The sequence below is a fragment of the Crinia signifera genome, chromosome 7 (assembly GCF_055691185.1).
Source record: "Crinia signifera chromosome 7, ASM5569118v1, whole genome shotgun sequence".
Lineage (NCBI taxonomy): Eukaryota > Metazoa > Chordata > Amphibia > Anura > Myobatrachidae > Crinia > Crinia signifera.
In genome coordinates, this window is record NC_139223.1 from 66028430 (window position 1) to 66042621 (window position 14192).

Consider the following 14192-nt stretch of genomic DNA (forward strand, 5'->3'; position numbering starts at 1 on the left):
GGCGCCAGACGCGGACAGGGAGGGGACAGCCGCCCGAGCCGGCTCTGGGATCTGCTGGACGGGTAGTTGACCAGCTCATCAGGGAAATCTCTGGCCCCGAACACATGGTCGGCGTATAATCAGGACTGGCGGAGTTGGTTGGAATGGCGTGAGGTAGCAGGTTTGCCGGAGGATGATGATGAGTTGGCTGTCCTGTTATATATTGGCCATTGTAAGAAGGTTGGTTGGTCAGTTGCAAAAATTACTCGCTGCATGGCGGGTTTGGCTTTTGGGTTTCGTTCATGTGGTAGGTCTGATGTCACAAAGAATTTTCTGATTTCGCAAGCATTGAAGGGGTGGAGGAGAGGTCATGTGGTCCAGGATCAGAGAAGGCCGGTTTCTTTTCAGTTATTGCAGAGTATGGGCAAGAAGTTAGGGGCGGTTTGCAGCTCCAATTTTGAGGAAAGGTTGTTTGGTGTAGCCTTTTCTCTTGCGTTTTTCGGGGCATTGCGGATAGGGGAGCTTGTGAGTCCAAGCGTGTCCAGGCCGGGGGGCTTGTTAGAAGAGGATGTGGATTTATACTCGGATAGGTTGGAGCTGTTGGTTAGGAGGTCAAAGACGGATCAGTTGGGAAGGGGGAAGCGGGTGGTCCTCTTCTCTGTACCAGGGTCGGATATGTGCCCGGTGGCACGACTAAGGAAGTTTAGGGAAATCAGAATTGGCAGGGGAGGTGATCCTTTGTTGTTGCATGCAAATGGGTCTTTTCTGTCGCGATTCCAGTTCATAAGTGTGTTCAGGGCAGTGCTGCGGACGTTGGGCCTAAAGGGGGAGGACTATGCTGGTCACTCTTTCCGGATTGGGGCCGCAACTGAGGCTGCTAGGATGGGGTTTGGTGATGAGTTGATTAAGCGTATTGGGCGTTGGGAGTCGTCTCGTTTTCGTTCTTATGTTCGCTTGGGGGATTGTTGATGTTTGATTGCGTGTTTTTTCTGTTTTAGGGCAGCCTCCGTGCCTGATTTGGATTTTAGGACATTCATATGTCTTTTGGGGAGCGTTACGGGCTGATGTGAGACCGAATGGCCGCCAGCTGGGTTTGGCTAGAGAGGAGGCGTTGGTCCGCTGGCTGGGGAAGCGCGGTATGGTATGGAGCGGAGTATTGCGGGAGTTCCACCGCTTTGTTCGGCTCGATAGGGCACCCGATATATTGGTTTTACACGTTGGGGGAAATGACCTTGGGGGCAGACCATTTAGGGAACTGATTCGGGATATCAAGTTTGATCTCCTGCGTTTGTGGGCTATGTTTCCTGAGGTGATCACGGTATGGTCGGATATTGTGCCACGTCAATTTTGGAGGGATGCAAGGTCGGCTGACAAGATCAATAAAGCAAGGATTAAGGTCAACAGGGCGATTGGGCGTTTTATGGCCAGGAATGGGGCAGTGGTGGTGAGGCACAGGGAGCTTGAATCCGGTGCTGGTGCGTTTTGGAGAGGGGACGGTGTACATCTGAATGCTGTAGGGATAGATATTTGGTCTTTGGGACTACAAGAGGGAGTGGAAACAGCGGTCCGGATGTGGGGGGGGCGCACGGGGTTAAGGGATTAATCCCGTGCTTAGTGGCGGAAGGGAGTCCTCGAGGTTAGTGGCATTGAGGCTTAATTATGTGGCGGGGAGGGCCCCATAAGGGGGCTGGACTCCCCTGGGTGAGGTTAAGTAATGAGCACTGGGTGTTGACAATTGGTGCCCCCGAGCCAATCGCTATCGGCTGGGGGTAAGAACTCCTGGAAGTGCTTGAATGTGTGGATAGGTTTATTGGGGCCTCGGGGACCACCTCCGTTGGGAATGTTTTTGGTTATTGTTAAAATTGGGCCTTGTGGAATTACTATCCCCCATCCCTCAACCCTAAATTACCATCTGGGGTATGCCTCCTTTTAGCCAGGATAGCCACTGCGGCAAAGAAAACCATATTGTCAAAATGGATACAATCAGATCATTTGTCATTAACACTGTTTATGCCCAGATTGATATACATGTATCAGATGGACTGGGTAGAATGTATATTAGATGTGGAATCCCGAGCATCCAAGTTTTTTGATATATGGCTGCCTTATATACTTACGCTTTCTACCTCAGAACGAGAAATTATCAGAAAGACTGTATACTTGTCCACCTGGTACAATATGTATGTCTTGGAGACCGGGAAGCCTCCCTTTTAAACCCTAACGTCATTGAGAAATACGATACATTCTATACTGTCTTCAGATCATTATTTATAATTTTGTACTGTGGTCCATGTTAACCCTAGTGCCGATGTTTTCTATGTGAACTGTACCCGTATTGAACCTGTTATGCAATGTCAATTTTTAATGCTTCAATAAAAATTATAAAAAAAAAAATTGTATTGTTTTAATAAAGATGGCCGCTGTGGCCAATTTTATCCAACAGGAGGTGTTGTGTTATTTTTGGGTAAGCGGGGTCAAGGAAGTATGGGTCACAGCGATTAGACAATACCCTGTCATGTGAACCCTTGCTGTGCACTCACGGTTCACGACTACACACTGGCTGTGTGCAGGGACGGATTCACCACGCCACACAGAACTCCGGGGACACACTCCGCTCTCCTCTGCTCCAATCGTTTGCGTCAGTCAACTGAAACCTGTGGATTGAATGTTACCCTTTAAATAAGGTGTATTTATTGCACTATGAACTATAGTCTCCTTGATGTTTTTCGCTCTCCTAAAAACATCTGAGACAGTAATGACGACATGTGTTAACTGGTTACTGGTTTTTAGTTAAGATTAAGAAGAAGAATCAAGGAAAAATGATCAAATGACAATACAATGAACAAGAACAAGAAAAAATACACAAAAAATGAGAAGTAATTCCTCGGAAACTGCACTGGCAGAAACAGCAGCCGAAGTCGACGCAGTTGTCTCTGCCTCTGCGGCGTCGCCTTTCTCAGCCTGGGGGAGCAGGGTCAGCGCATGGAGAATACGCAGGAAGGGGTCTTCTGCGTCAAGGGTCTTCCTCCAGATGAACTCCTGCAAGTAGGAGTCCAGCTGATGGCGCTCAGTGCCCCTTTGGTGCTTATTGCGCCACTTGCAGGAACCCCAGAGCCTCTCAATGTTCTGGGTGTGAACCCCGGTCTCCGGATCCACTAAGTGGTACCGGTAGTTCACCCTGTCGTGGTGGTACCCAGCCTGCTCCAGCTGCTCCGTATTGTAGGCCCAGCAGTCAGAATAAATTGTGGTCCCATGTTCGAAGTGCCTCTCGATGGCAGCCATGAGGGTGTTGGCATCACGTCTCTCGACTGCCATTATGAAGCACTCTCCAGTCTCCCTGGAGATGCCCCCGAAGAGCCACTGCTGGGGCAGCATGCGACCAACATGGCTCTTCCGTTTGGAGAACAGGCTCTCGTCCACTTCAACAATGGTGCCTGGGCCGCCAATACGCCGGTGAGGCTGCGACAGGAGGTTGATGGTGCAGGCCTCCCGCATAAGTTGTTATACAGTATGGTTGTCTTCTGCAAGATGGCCAGGTGTCGCTCGCAGAAGCGGATGCTCGTCAGCTCCTCTGCCCAGCAGAAGATGAATCTGATCAGGGTGACAAACGTCAGATGGCACCCTCTGAACCACTGCACAGCCCTGACACTGACCTTCTTTCTGCAGCTGTGGATATGGCATCGCCACATCCGCTCCAAGACACTCAGCCTCATAGGGTGCCCATTGGGGCAGGTCTAGGTGCCAGCCAGGAATTTGTGGCTCTGCAGAAATACCTCTTCCATCTGTGTCAGTTTGAACAATGTCAGCCATGACTGAAATATGTCTGACTCTCAGGGAATCTAACAGCTGACTGACTATGCTAACTGCATACCGCTCAATCTACCAGCTGACTGACTACGGTACGCTGTCTGCGGGAACACTACGCTGCATCTGACAGGGACGCTGGCTACGCTAAGCGGCCGTGTGAACACGCTACGCTAACTACGTAATTGCAGCGAAAACGACTGGCTACGTTGACTAAGCTGGTCAACAGCACGCTATTTATTACTGACTACGCTAGTCGCGGGAACACTATGCCGGTTTTGACAGGGATGCTTACGTGACTACAGGGACGCTACGTTATAGTCGCGGGAACACTACGCTGGTTTTGACAGGGGCGGTAAGTGACTACAGGGATGCTACATTATCAGCGTGGCACCGGCAGCAGCACTACGCTAACCCGATTCTGAAAGGGACGCTACGCTAACTATGTAACTGGCGTCGTGAAACTACACAAGTGCCATATATATATATATATATATATATATATATGAGCTCCCCGGCGGCCCAGGATGGCGCAATACAGTATGTTTGATCCTTCACCCCTATTTAAAGTTTGACATGTTGTTTATGCACTGTTTTTCACCTACACCTTGACAAAGGGGCTAGTCCCCGAAACGTTGGTATGGTTTTCAATTTTATTTTTTTAAAACCTAGTGAGTGCCGCTTCTTGCTTGTTATCTTCTATATATATATATATATATATATATATATATATATATATATATATATATATATATATATATATATATACTTGTAGAGAGAGGTAGCACGCCTGTAAAGTGGGTAGAAGTCCCGGTGCCATCCAGTTCACTTGAGAAGTGAATATAACATAAACAGGGTAGCGGCGGCACTCGGCGAGGAAAACAGACACTGAACGCAGTGATTAGCTCAAACGTTTTCGATATCTAATTTGACATCGTCATCAGGATCCTGATGACGATGTCAAATTAGATATCGAAAACGTTTGAGCTAATCACTGCGTTCAGTGTCTGTTTTCCTCGCCGAGTGCCGCCGCTACCCTGTTTATTTATATATATATATATATATATATATATATAAGAGACACTTACCCCCTCAGAGAAAGGATGGATCCGGCACACGGTAGTATAGGTGAAGAAAAAGAGGTTTATTAAGAGTGCAACATTGCACTAAGTGACAGCTGCTGACCTGACAGCCGTTTCAACTGCTGGGTGCAGTTTTCATCAGAGGTGAGGCACAGTAGTACAGAGCAGGTTCAAATAGCTTCAAATTGCGCCAAAAATCATGCAAATGAGGTCAACCAAGCCTTCCTGCATCACTGCAAGTGAGTGACAGCAGGGAAGGGGAGGGGCGTGGCTCTATGATGCTATGGGAATCCCCAGTGTGTCATCAGTCTCAGAAGGAGACTGGCTCCGGGGTCCCGTGTGTACTTGTACTGTGCGGCGGCAGCTGTCACGGAAAGCACAGCTGAGCCGCCGGGAGGGTGATTGCAAGGGGTGCGGGGAAACAGTGCGCCTAAGGCACTGAGTGGCAGAACGGAGGCTGATGTGTATGGAGCGGGTGTGTGCACTAGCGGGGCGGATCGGCAATGATGTACTTGGTTGGCCCCATCTACAGCACAGACGTGTACATACAAATATGGGCTGGTACGGGGGTAACATGGCATATACAGAAAATAAGGCATATAAAGAAAATAAATAAAGTAAAGCATAACAGGATATGTCTAGTCAATGGCAGCAGCATAGAAACATCTGTAAGGAGAGAAGTACATAGAATCCTAAGTACTTTATAAAACCGGTCGACACACGGCGGTGTTGACATTGAGGCAGTACATAGAAAATGGTCAAAACAAACCGAAACGACGACACACAGCAGTGTCGACAATTATAATCAGAATCCTAGCCTCATGTTGACTGCAGTAGAGTAATCTATGCCATAAACGCTGACACAAGGTCCGGGCACCCAACTGTGTCCAGATTCTGTTCCAGTAGGACCAATGATAAGTGAATATGTATGCATATATTAGGGTAAGGACCCTAGGGAGTACGACACACAGCGGTGTCAACACTTAGAGTACAATTATTTCCCGACGACACACGGCGGTGTCAACATCTTTAGAAAGGATGCAGATCTTAACAGAAGATTTAAACAAAGAGTATTGTCGACATGAGGGCATTTAACCAATATGCAGCCCATAGAACTGATGACATCTGTGCTGAGTACACGGCGGTGCTCACACAAATGATCAGACGGTGATTAACATAACAAGGGGTGGAAAAGATAAGCAGTAATGTAAAAAAAGAATTCAAAGAAAGCATCCCATCTTAAAGTCTTCATTTAGTCCCTGTGGAGCAAGGCAGTTAAGTCTAAAAATCCAGGAGAGCTCCCATTGGAGAAGCAGTCTTTCTCTGTCACCCCCAAATTTCATAGGGGGGACATGGTCGAGAATGGAGCATTTAAGATCCGTGACTTTGTGGGATTTTGTCAAGAAATGTCTTGCAACCGGTAAGTTCTTCAGTTCAGTTTGTAATACATTCGGGCTGGTACTTTTCTTAATGGACGACCTGTGCTGGTTCAACCTTTCTTTGAGCATGCGGGTAGTTTTGCCCACGTAGACCTTTTTGCATGGGCACTGCAGGGCGTATATGACAAACCTGCTGTTGCAGTCCAAATGGAATCTGATATTGAAGTTCTCCCCATCCGCGGGATTGGTAAATTTAGTTCCTGTAAGTAGAAATTGGCAATTGACGCAGCCCCCGCATTTGTAGGTCCCCTTCTTAAGCTTCAGCCAGTTGTGTTTGGATGTTGTAGCTGGATCTATGCAAGTTTTGACTAGCATGTCTCTCAGGTTGGGGCCTCTGCGGTAGGCAAACCTTGTGTCCTGCTATGAACGACTTGACTCAGATCCGACATGGCGGTTCAAAAAATACATTGATCAAATTATAGATCTTGGCAAATCCAACCTCTGGATCAATGAGGAAACTGCTAAATTCCTCACTCAGCCACATCCGCGGATACCCTTCCTCTACACTCTCCCCAAGGTGCACAAATCCCTATCTACCCCCCCTGGCAGGCCGATTATCTCGGCAAGAGGGTCGCTGTGCCAACCCCTGTCCCAATTAGTGGACTTCTACTTGCAACCTGTTGTGAAAGCCACCAGAAGCTTTATTGCCGACACCAGCGACTTCCTACGCAAGATACAAGCGATTGGACCTGTCCCCGAAGGGGCCCTGCTCGTGACACTAGATTTCACGAGCCTCTATACCAACATCCCCCACGTCATGGGATTGCTAGCATGCCGTCAAGCTGTCACACAAAGTGATAAATATGATGGACCTCCAGCCGAATTCCTACTGCTCCTCATCGAGACCATACTTACACGGAACTACTTTCTCTTTGAAGGTCGCTTCTTTCTTCAGCGCCAGGGGACCGCCATGGGGTCAAATATGGCGCCCACGTATGCCAACCTAACCATGGCGGCCTTTGAGGAAGAGCACATTATGGGCAATACCCACTTCAATAGAGATATCGCCATGTATGTTCGTTATATAGACGACTTGTTCCTGATATGGACTGGGGGAGAGGAGAAACTACTGGATTTTGTGAAATACCTGAATTCTATACCAGGTACCATCAAATTCACCACCAATTTCAGTAGCAAGCTGATCAATTACTTGGACGTGACGGTGATGCTACACAGGGGACTCCTCAGCACTAAAATATACACCAAAGAATCAGACAAAAATACCTTGCTCCTTGCCTCCAGCTTCCACCCTGAACCACTGAAGAAGGGCCTACCCTACTCCCAACTGCTATGGGTAGTGCGTATCACATCCGACCCAGACATGAGGACACAGACATTGGAAGCAATGAGAATCAAATTTCTGGAGAGAGGGTACAACTCCTCTGAAGTGGATGATGCAGTAAGAAGGGTTTCCCAACTGAACAGAGAGGAACTGCTCAATCCGACTACAGCTAAAGATGGTACTGAACTGCCAAGATTGAACTTTGTGAGCACTTATACGGTGGCATCAAAGCACATTAGAGACAAGATCAATGAACACTGGCATCTGGTCTCCAGTGACCCAGTCTTAGCCAAGGAACTTACTCTGCCCCCGAGGTTTGCCTACCGCAGAGGCCCCAACCTGAGAGACATGCTAGTCAAAACTTGCATAGATCCAGCTACAACATCCAAACACAACTGGCTGAAGCTTAAGAAGGGGACCTACAAATGCGGGGGCTGCGTCAATTGCCAATTTCTACTTACAGGAACTAAATTTACCAATCCCGCGGATGGGGAGAACTTCAATATCAGATTCCATTTGGACTGCAACAGCAGGTTTGTCATATACGCCCTGCAGTGCCCATGCAAAAAGGTCTACGTGGGCAAAACTACCCGCATGCTCAAAGAAAGGTTGAACCAGCACAGGTCGTCCATTAAGAAAAGTACCAGCCCGAATGTATTACAAACTGAACTGAAGAACTTACCGGTTGCAAGACATTTCTTGACAAAATCCCACAAAGTCACGGATCTTAAATGCTCCATTCTCGACCATGTCCCCCCTATGAAATTTGGGGGTGACAGAGAAAGACTGCTTCTCCAACGGGAGCTCTCCTGGATTTTTAGACTTAACTGCCTTGCTCCACAGGGACTAAATGAAGACTTTAAGATGGGATGCTTTCTTTGAATTCTTTTTTTGGTACTCTTTACTTAGTACGGCGCCCGTCGCGGGCATCGCGGGTACATTTATGTATGGCCGCGACGCGACCGACGCGATGCCCGCGATTTCCCATTGAAACCAATGTAAAACATGAAAATCGTGTTGGTCGCGTCGCGGCCGGCCATAAACGTACCCGCGATGCCCGCGACGCGATGCTCCCGATTTCCCATAGGAAGCAATGTTAAAACCCGCGATGGACCCGATTTTAGTGTTAAATGCCTCAATCCACCCGATTTGGCCATAGGAATCAATGTTAAATGGGCCACAGAGCCCATTAACCCTTAAATGTCCCCCCCAATTTTTAACGCCACCCCACGATCCACGCCAACCCGAAGCGTGGCGAGCGCAGCGAGCCCGCGAGGGGCGGCGGTACGCGTCCTCCGACCTTTTCATGCCCTACTATCCACGTCGGCGTGGTGTGAGAATATAATAGTGTGGCGAGCGCAGCGAGCCACCGAGCCCGAAGCGTGGCGAGCGCAGCGAGCCCCGCGAGGGGACGCGGATACCTTCACAGTTATACGCGTCCCCTCGCGGGCTTCACAGGTGTCCGTGGCGACCCGGACACCTGTGAAGCCCGCGAGGGGACGCGTCTACCTGTGAAGGTATCCGCGTCCCCTCGCGGGGCTCGCTGCGCTCGCCACGCTTCGGGCTCGGTGGCTCGCTGCGCTCGCCACACTATTCTATTCTCACACCACGCCGACGTGGATAGTAGGGCATGAAAAGGTCGGAGGACGCGTACCGCCGCCCCTCGCGGGCTCGCTGCGCTCGCCACGCTTCGGGTTGGCGTGGATCGTGGGGTGGCGTCAAAAATTGGGGGGGACATTTAAGGGTTAATTGGGCCTAATTCAGGGTTAATATGGCCAAATCGGGTCAATTGAGCCATTTAACAGTGAAATCGCGGTCAATCAGCCTTTTTAACATTGTTCCCTATGGGAAAATCGCGGTGATCGCGGTCATCGCGGGCATCGCGACCATCCAATTTTACCCGCGATGACCGCGATCACCGCGATTTTTACCCGCGATGACCACGATTTTGATCGTTGGCGCCCTTCTAGGTAAAGAGTACCCTTTTTTTACATTACTACTTATCTTTTCCACCCCTTGTTATGTTAATCACCGTCTGATAATTTGTGTGAGCACCGCCGTGTACTCAGCACAGCTGTCATCAGTTCTATGGGCTGCATATTGGTTAAATGCCCTCATGTCGACAATACTCTTTGTTTAAATCTTCTGTTAAGATCTGCATCCTTTCTAAAGATGTTGACACCGCCGTGTGTCGTCGGGAAATAATTGTACTCTAAGTGTTGACACCGCTGTGTGTCGTACTCCCTAGGGTCCTTACCCTAATATATGCATGTAAGAAAGGGGTTGAAGATCCGCACAGACTTGTGATCTGTATAATGATTTAATACCAACTTAATGAACTACTATACTTGACAAATTCTGGTAGTTGCTTGGTTGGCGGTGCGCCCGGCGTTTAGAATCAATGGTGAACACTGGGGTTTTTTTTCGTCAGAAAAAGAGTCCGACAAAAGAAAGAAAAAACGCTTTTTGGGCGCACTCATTTGTTAAGGATGTAATATGATAATATTAAAACATAGCTTTTATTTTAGACTTTATTTAAAATAAATGGCACAAAAGTAATTTGATATTTAGATATTAAAATGTAGTGTGATCCTTGGACTGGTTTAGTTCCAGGGAAGTTGGTAATTTAGTCACACACTTAATCTGTCATTCAAGCACTGATGTTATCAGAGGTATGATTACCAATGATTATAGGCAGTGAAATGATTCGATTCCCCTAGGTATGAACAATATTGTGCTTGATAGCATCTGGTAATACACCTAGTATTGGTAGTATGGGGAAAAAGAAAAAGGATGTCACAGCCTCTATATGTTTAGTAAATTCTTTAATAGACACTCTCTCTGGCAGTCATGTTACAGGTGTTTGTTTAATACGGCGGCTTATTCCCCTAATTTTAATATTGCCACACCTGGGCTTCCCCAGGGGTCTCCCACCTGGGTACTGTCCTGGCCCTCCACTGCTTGGCTTCCAAGTTCGGGGAGGGTTTGGGCAGACCAGTGGGGTATGGTGGTAATATATTAGGGTTTGGTATCTGATCACAAATAGCCTGTTGGGCTGCAAAGGGAGGTGGCTCAGTAGGCGCAGCACCTGAGTCACACTGTCACTGAAAAAACAATATTTATATATATTTTAAATTTTGGTGATTGTGCTAATATTAATGAAAAAAAGGGGGGGGGGGTTGGTTACTGAGTGCTTTAACTGCTGGGGAGTAGAAAAAAACAAAAAAGAGCAGTATTGTGTGTTGCACAGAAATTAATTAATTGGTAACAAAGTTATCACTGAATAATACTCTTCTGAGGGAGACAGTCAGCATCAGAAATGGTGGCACAATTAATAATTAGCAATTTAAGTTGTCACCAAGTATTTAAGCAGCTGAGGAGAGATAGTAGCGTCAGACAGACATTATTCAATTCCTGTATTTCACTGGATACATTAGATCTCCATGGGATACAAAGTAACAAGGTAACTGTGTCTGATCACTCATCTATAGCAGTTGCAAGTTGCTTTTTTTGTAACGATATACAAGATGTGATGACAGACAATCTGTGCACAATATGAGGATTGCTGAACACAGTCTGATGGTGGTTATAAATAGTACAGACCCAGTTTGGTAAAAAAAGGCTCATAAATGATTTGTAAAGCACATCTCCAAGGGGAGATAATCACAATTTGGACATGTATAGCTGTCAGTACAGGGAGCGCTAACCGACTGCTTACTGCAGTAGCGGTGCGCTTGTCTAACCTGATGCCGCTGCCTGAGTTAGCGGTTTTGACGGAGATAGGGATCGTGGGTTGTCGCGCTGGCTGGCGGCGAAGCTGTGAGCAGAGACCGGCCGGATACTCTGCGCCGGAGCTGTGCGCGTGGAAGTCTGGATACCTGACCTCGCTGTCAGAGCCGGAGCTCCCTGAGGAGTGTGTCAGCGGCGGCGTGTGGACGCTGGGAGTTGCTGCCGGTATTAGGTTGACGGTCGGAGAGGTGAGAGGCTGGACATCGGGGCTGTGGACACGTGTTTCGCCTATAGGGCTTCTTCTAGCAGTGCCATTTTAGATGAGGGCAAATGCCCTTGCTTTATTCTCTCTCATTTTGATGGACAGCCTTTTTGACCAATCAGGTCTTGAATGGGGCTGTATTTGTTTGATTCAGGGGATATTTGTTCCTCTCCTGGATACATTGGTTAAACGTTTTCGTTATAAGATGCATATATATTATAGTACGTGGGACTAACTACAAGGATGCTCAAGCAGCGAGCCTTAGAACATCTTGGCAACATCCGCAATGCTCCATCAGACATCATTAAAATGAAAAAACTGACAACGGTCGCCAGACATTTCTTAAAAAAACATGAAGGAAAACCAGCCGGTTTCCAGATACGAGGCTTGGAACAGATCCATTTAGGATTAAGGGGAGGAGACTTGAATCAAATACTCCTTCAAAAGGAAAGTAAATGGATTTTCAGTTTGGGATCTTTGGCCCCTGACGGCCTTAATGAAGACATCAAATATGGATCATTTCTGGAGTAAAATCACCAACATGCATACTCCTTGATTTTGTGGGTAACTCCCACTTACCAACCAATCTCAGACAACTAACCTCACCATTGGTCCCCACACACTCACACCTGGTCATCCCCTCCCACACACCCAATGATTGGGCATCCTATACCGTGTGATCTCACATTGAATACTGGAATCTGCACCAGCATCACCTAACCTATCATCACCCCCACAACCATATATCTTATTAATCCAACAGATCTCACTAACGCAATTTCACTTAGGGGTGTATATTCTCCCGATTAGCACGTCACCATGTCACAATTTTTTGCTTGATTTTTTTTGTCACTTTTGGCACCAACTAGTTATCACGAATACCCCCCAAAAAAGACATCCCCCGAATATGTAAGTTCAGACCCAAGATAATTTATGAGGTCTCACCAAAACTTATTTTTTTACCAATTTCATTAGTACACACAATTATTCACTACTTATGACCAATATCACTATAAGAATATTATTCACTCCCCAATCTTCAGCACACCACCGTCCCGTTCACAATACCCAGAGGTTAATTATTCCTCACTAGCCAATCTCTCCAAATAATAAAAATGTTGAATGACAGAAAGCATGTCCGATACGTACACACCAGCTGACATAATCCTAAAACATATGCGTTCTGCATATACTAGTCAGTTATAATATGCAACTTAATATATATGCGTCTTATACATGCATCCATGTACCCAGGAGAGGATTCCTTACAAGCCATTTATTCCTTATTCCTCATAAGCCAATCTCTCAAAATAATAAAAATGCTGAGTGACCGCAAGAATGCCCGATACGAAGATACCAGCCGATATCATCTTAATATATATGCGCTTTGCATATACTAGCCAAATTATACTATGCAACCTAATATATATGCATCTTATAACGAAAACGTTTAACCAATGTATCCAGGAGAGGAACAAATATCCCCTGAATCAAACAAATACAGCCCCATTCAAGACCTGATTGGTCAAAAAGGCTGTCCATCAAAATGAGAGAGAATAAAGCAAGGGCATTTGCCCTCATCTAAAATGGCACTGCTAGAAGAAGCCCTATAGGCGAAACACGTGTCCACAGCCCCGATGTCCAGCCTCTCACCTCTCCGACCGTCAACCTAATACCGGCAGCAACTCCCAGCGTCCACACGCCGCCGCTGACACACTCCTCAGGGAGCTCCGGCTCTGACAGCGAGGTCAGGTATCCAGACTTCCACGCGCACAGCTCCGGCGCAGAGTATCCGGCCGGTCTCTGCTCACAGCTTCGCCGCCAGCCAGCGCGACAACCCACGATCCCTATCTCCGTCAAAACCGCTAACTCAGGCAGCGGCATCAGGTTAGACAAGCGCACCGCTACTGCAGTAAGCAGTCGGTTAGCGCTCCCTGTACTGACAGCTATACATGTCCAAATTGTGATTATCTCCCCTTGGAGATGTGCTTTACAAATCATTTATGAGCCTTTTTTTACCAAACTGGGTCTGTACTATTTATAACCACCATCAGACTGTGTTCAGCAATCCTCATATTGTGCACAGATTGTCTGTCATCACATCTTGTATATCGTTACAAAAAAAGCAACTTGCAACTGCTATAGATGAGTGATCAGACACAGTTACCTTGTTACTTTGTATCCCATGGAGATCTAATGTATCCAGTGAAATACAGGAATTGAATAATGTCTGTCTGACGCTACTATCTCTCCTCAGCTGCTTAAATACTTGGTGACAACTTAAATTGCTAATTATTAATTGTGCCACCATTTCTGATGCTGACTGTCTCCCTCAGAAGAGTATTATTCAGTGATAACTTTGTTACCAATTAATTAATTTCTGTGCAACACACAATACTGCTCTTTTTTGTTTTTTTCTACTCCCCAGCAGTTAAAGCACTCAGTAACCAACCCCCCCCCCCCTTTTTTTCATTAATATTAGCACAATCACCAAAATTTAAAATATATATAAATATTGTTTTTTCAGTGACAGTGTGACTCAGGTGCTGCGCCTACTGAGCCACCTCCCTTTGCAGCCCAACAGGCTATTTGTGATCAGATACCAAACCCTAATA

General features: G+C 46.9%; 1 pseudogene; it reads right to left on the minus strand.

The window, feature by feature from the left end:
- Positions 1-10483: 10483 nt before the first annotated feature.
- LOC146025393 (5S ribosomal RNA) lies at positions 10484-10602 on the minus strand (annotated as a pseudogene).
- Positions 10603-14192: the final 3590 nt, after the last annotated feature.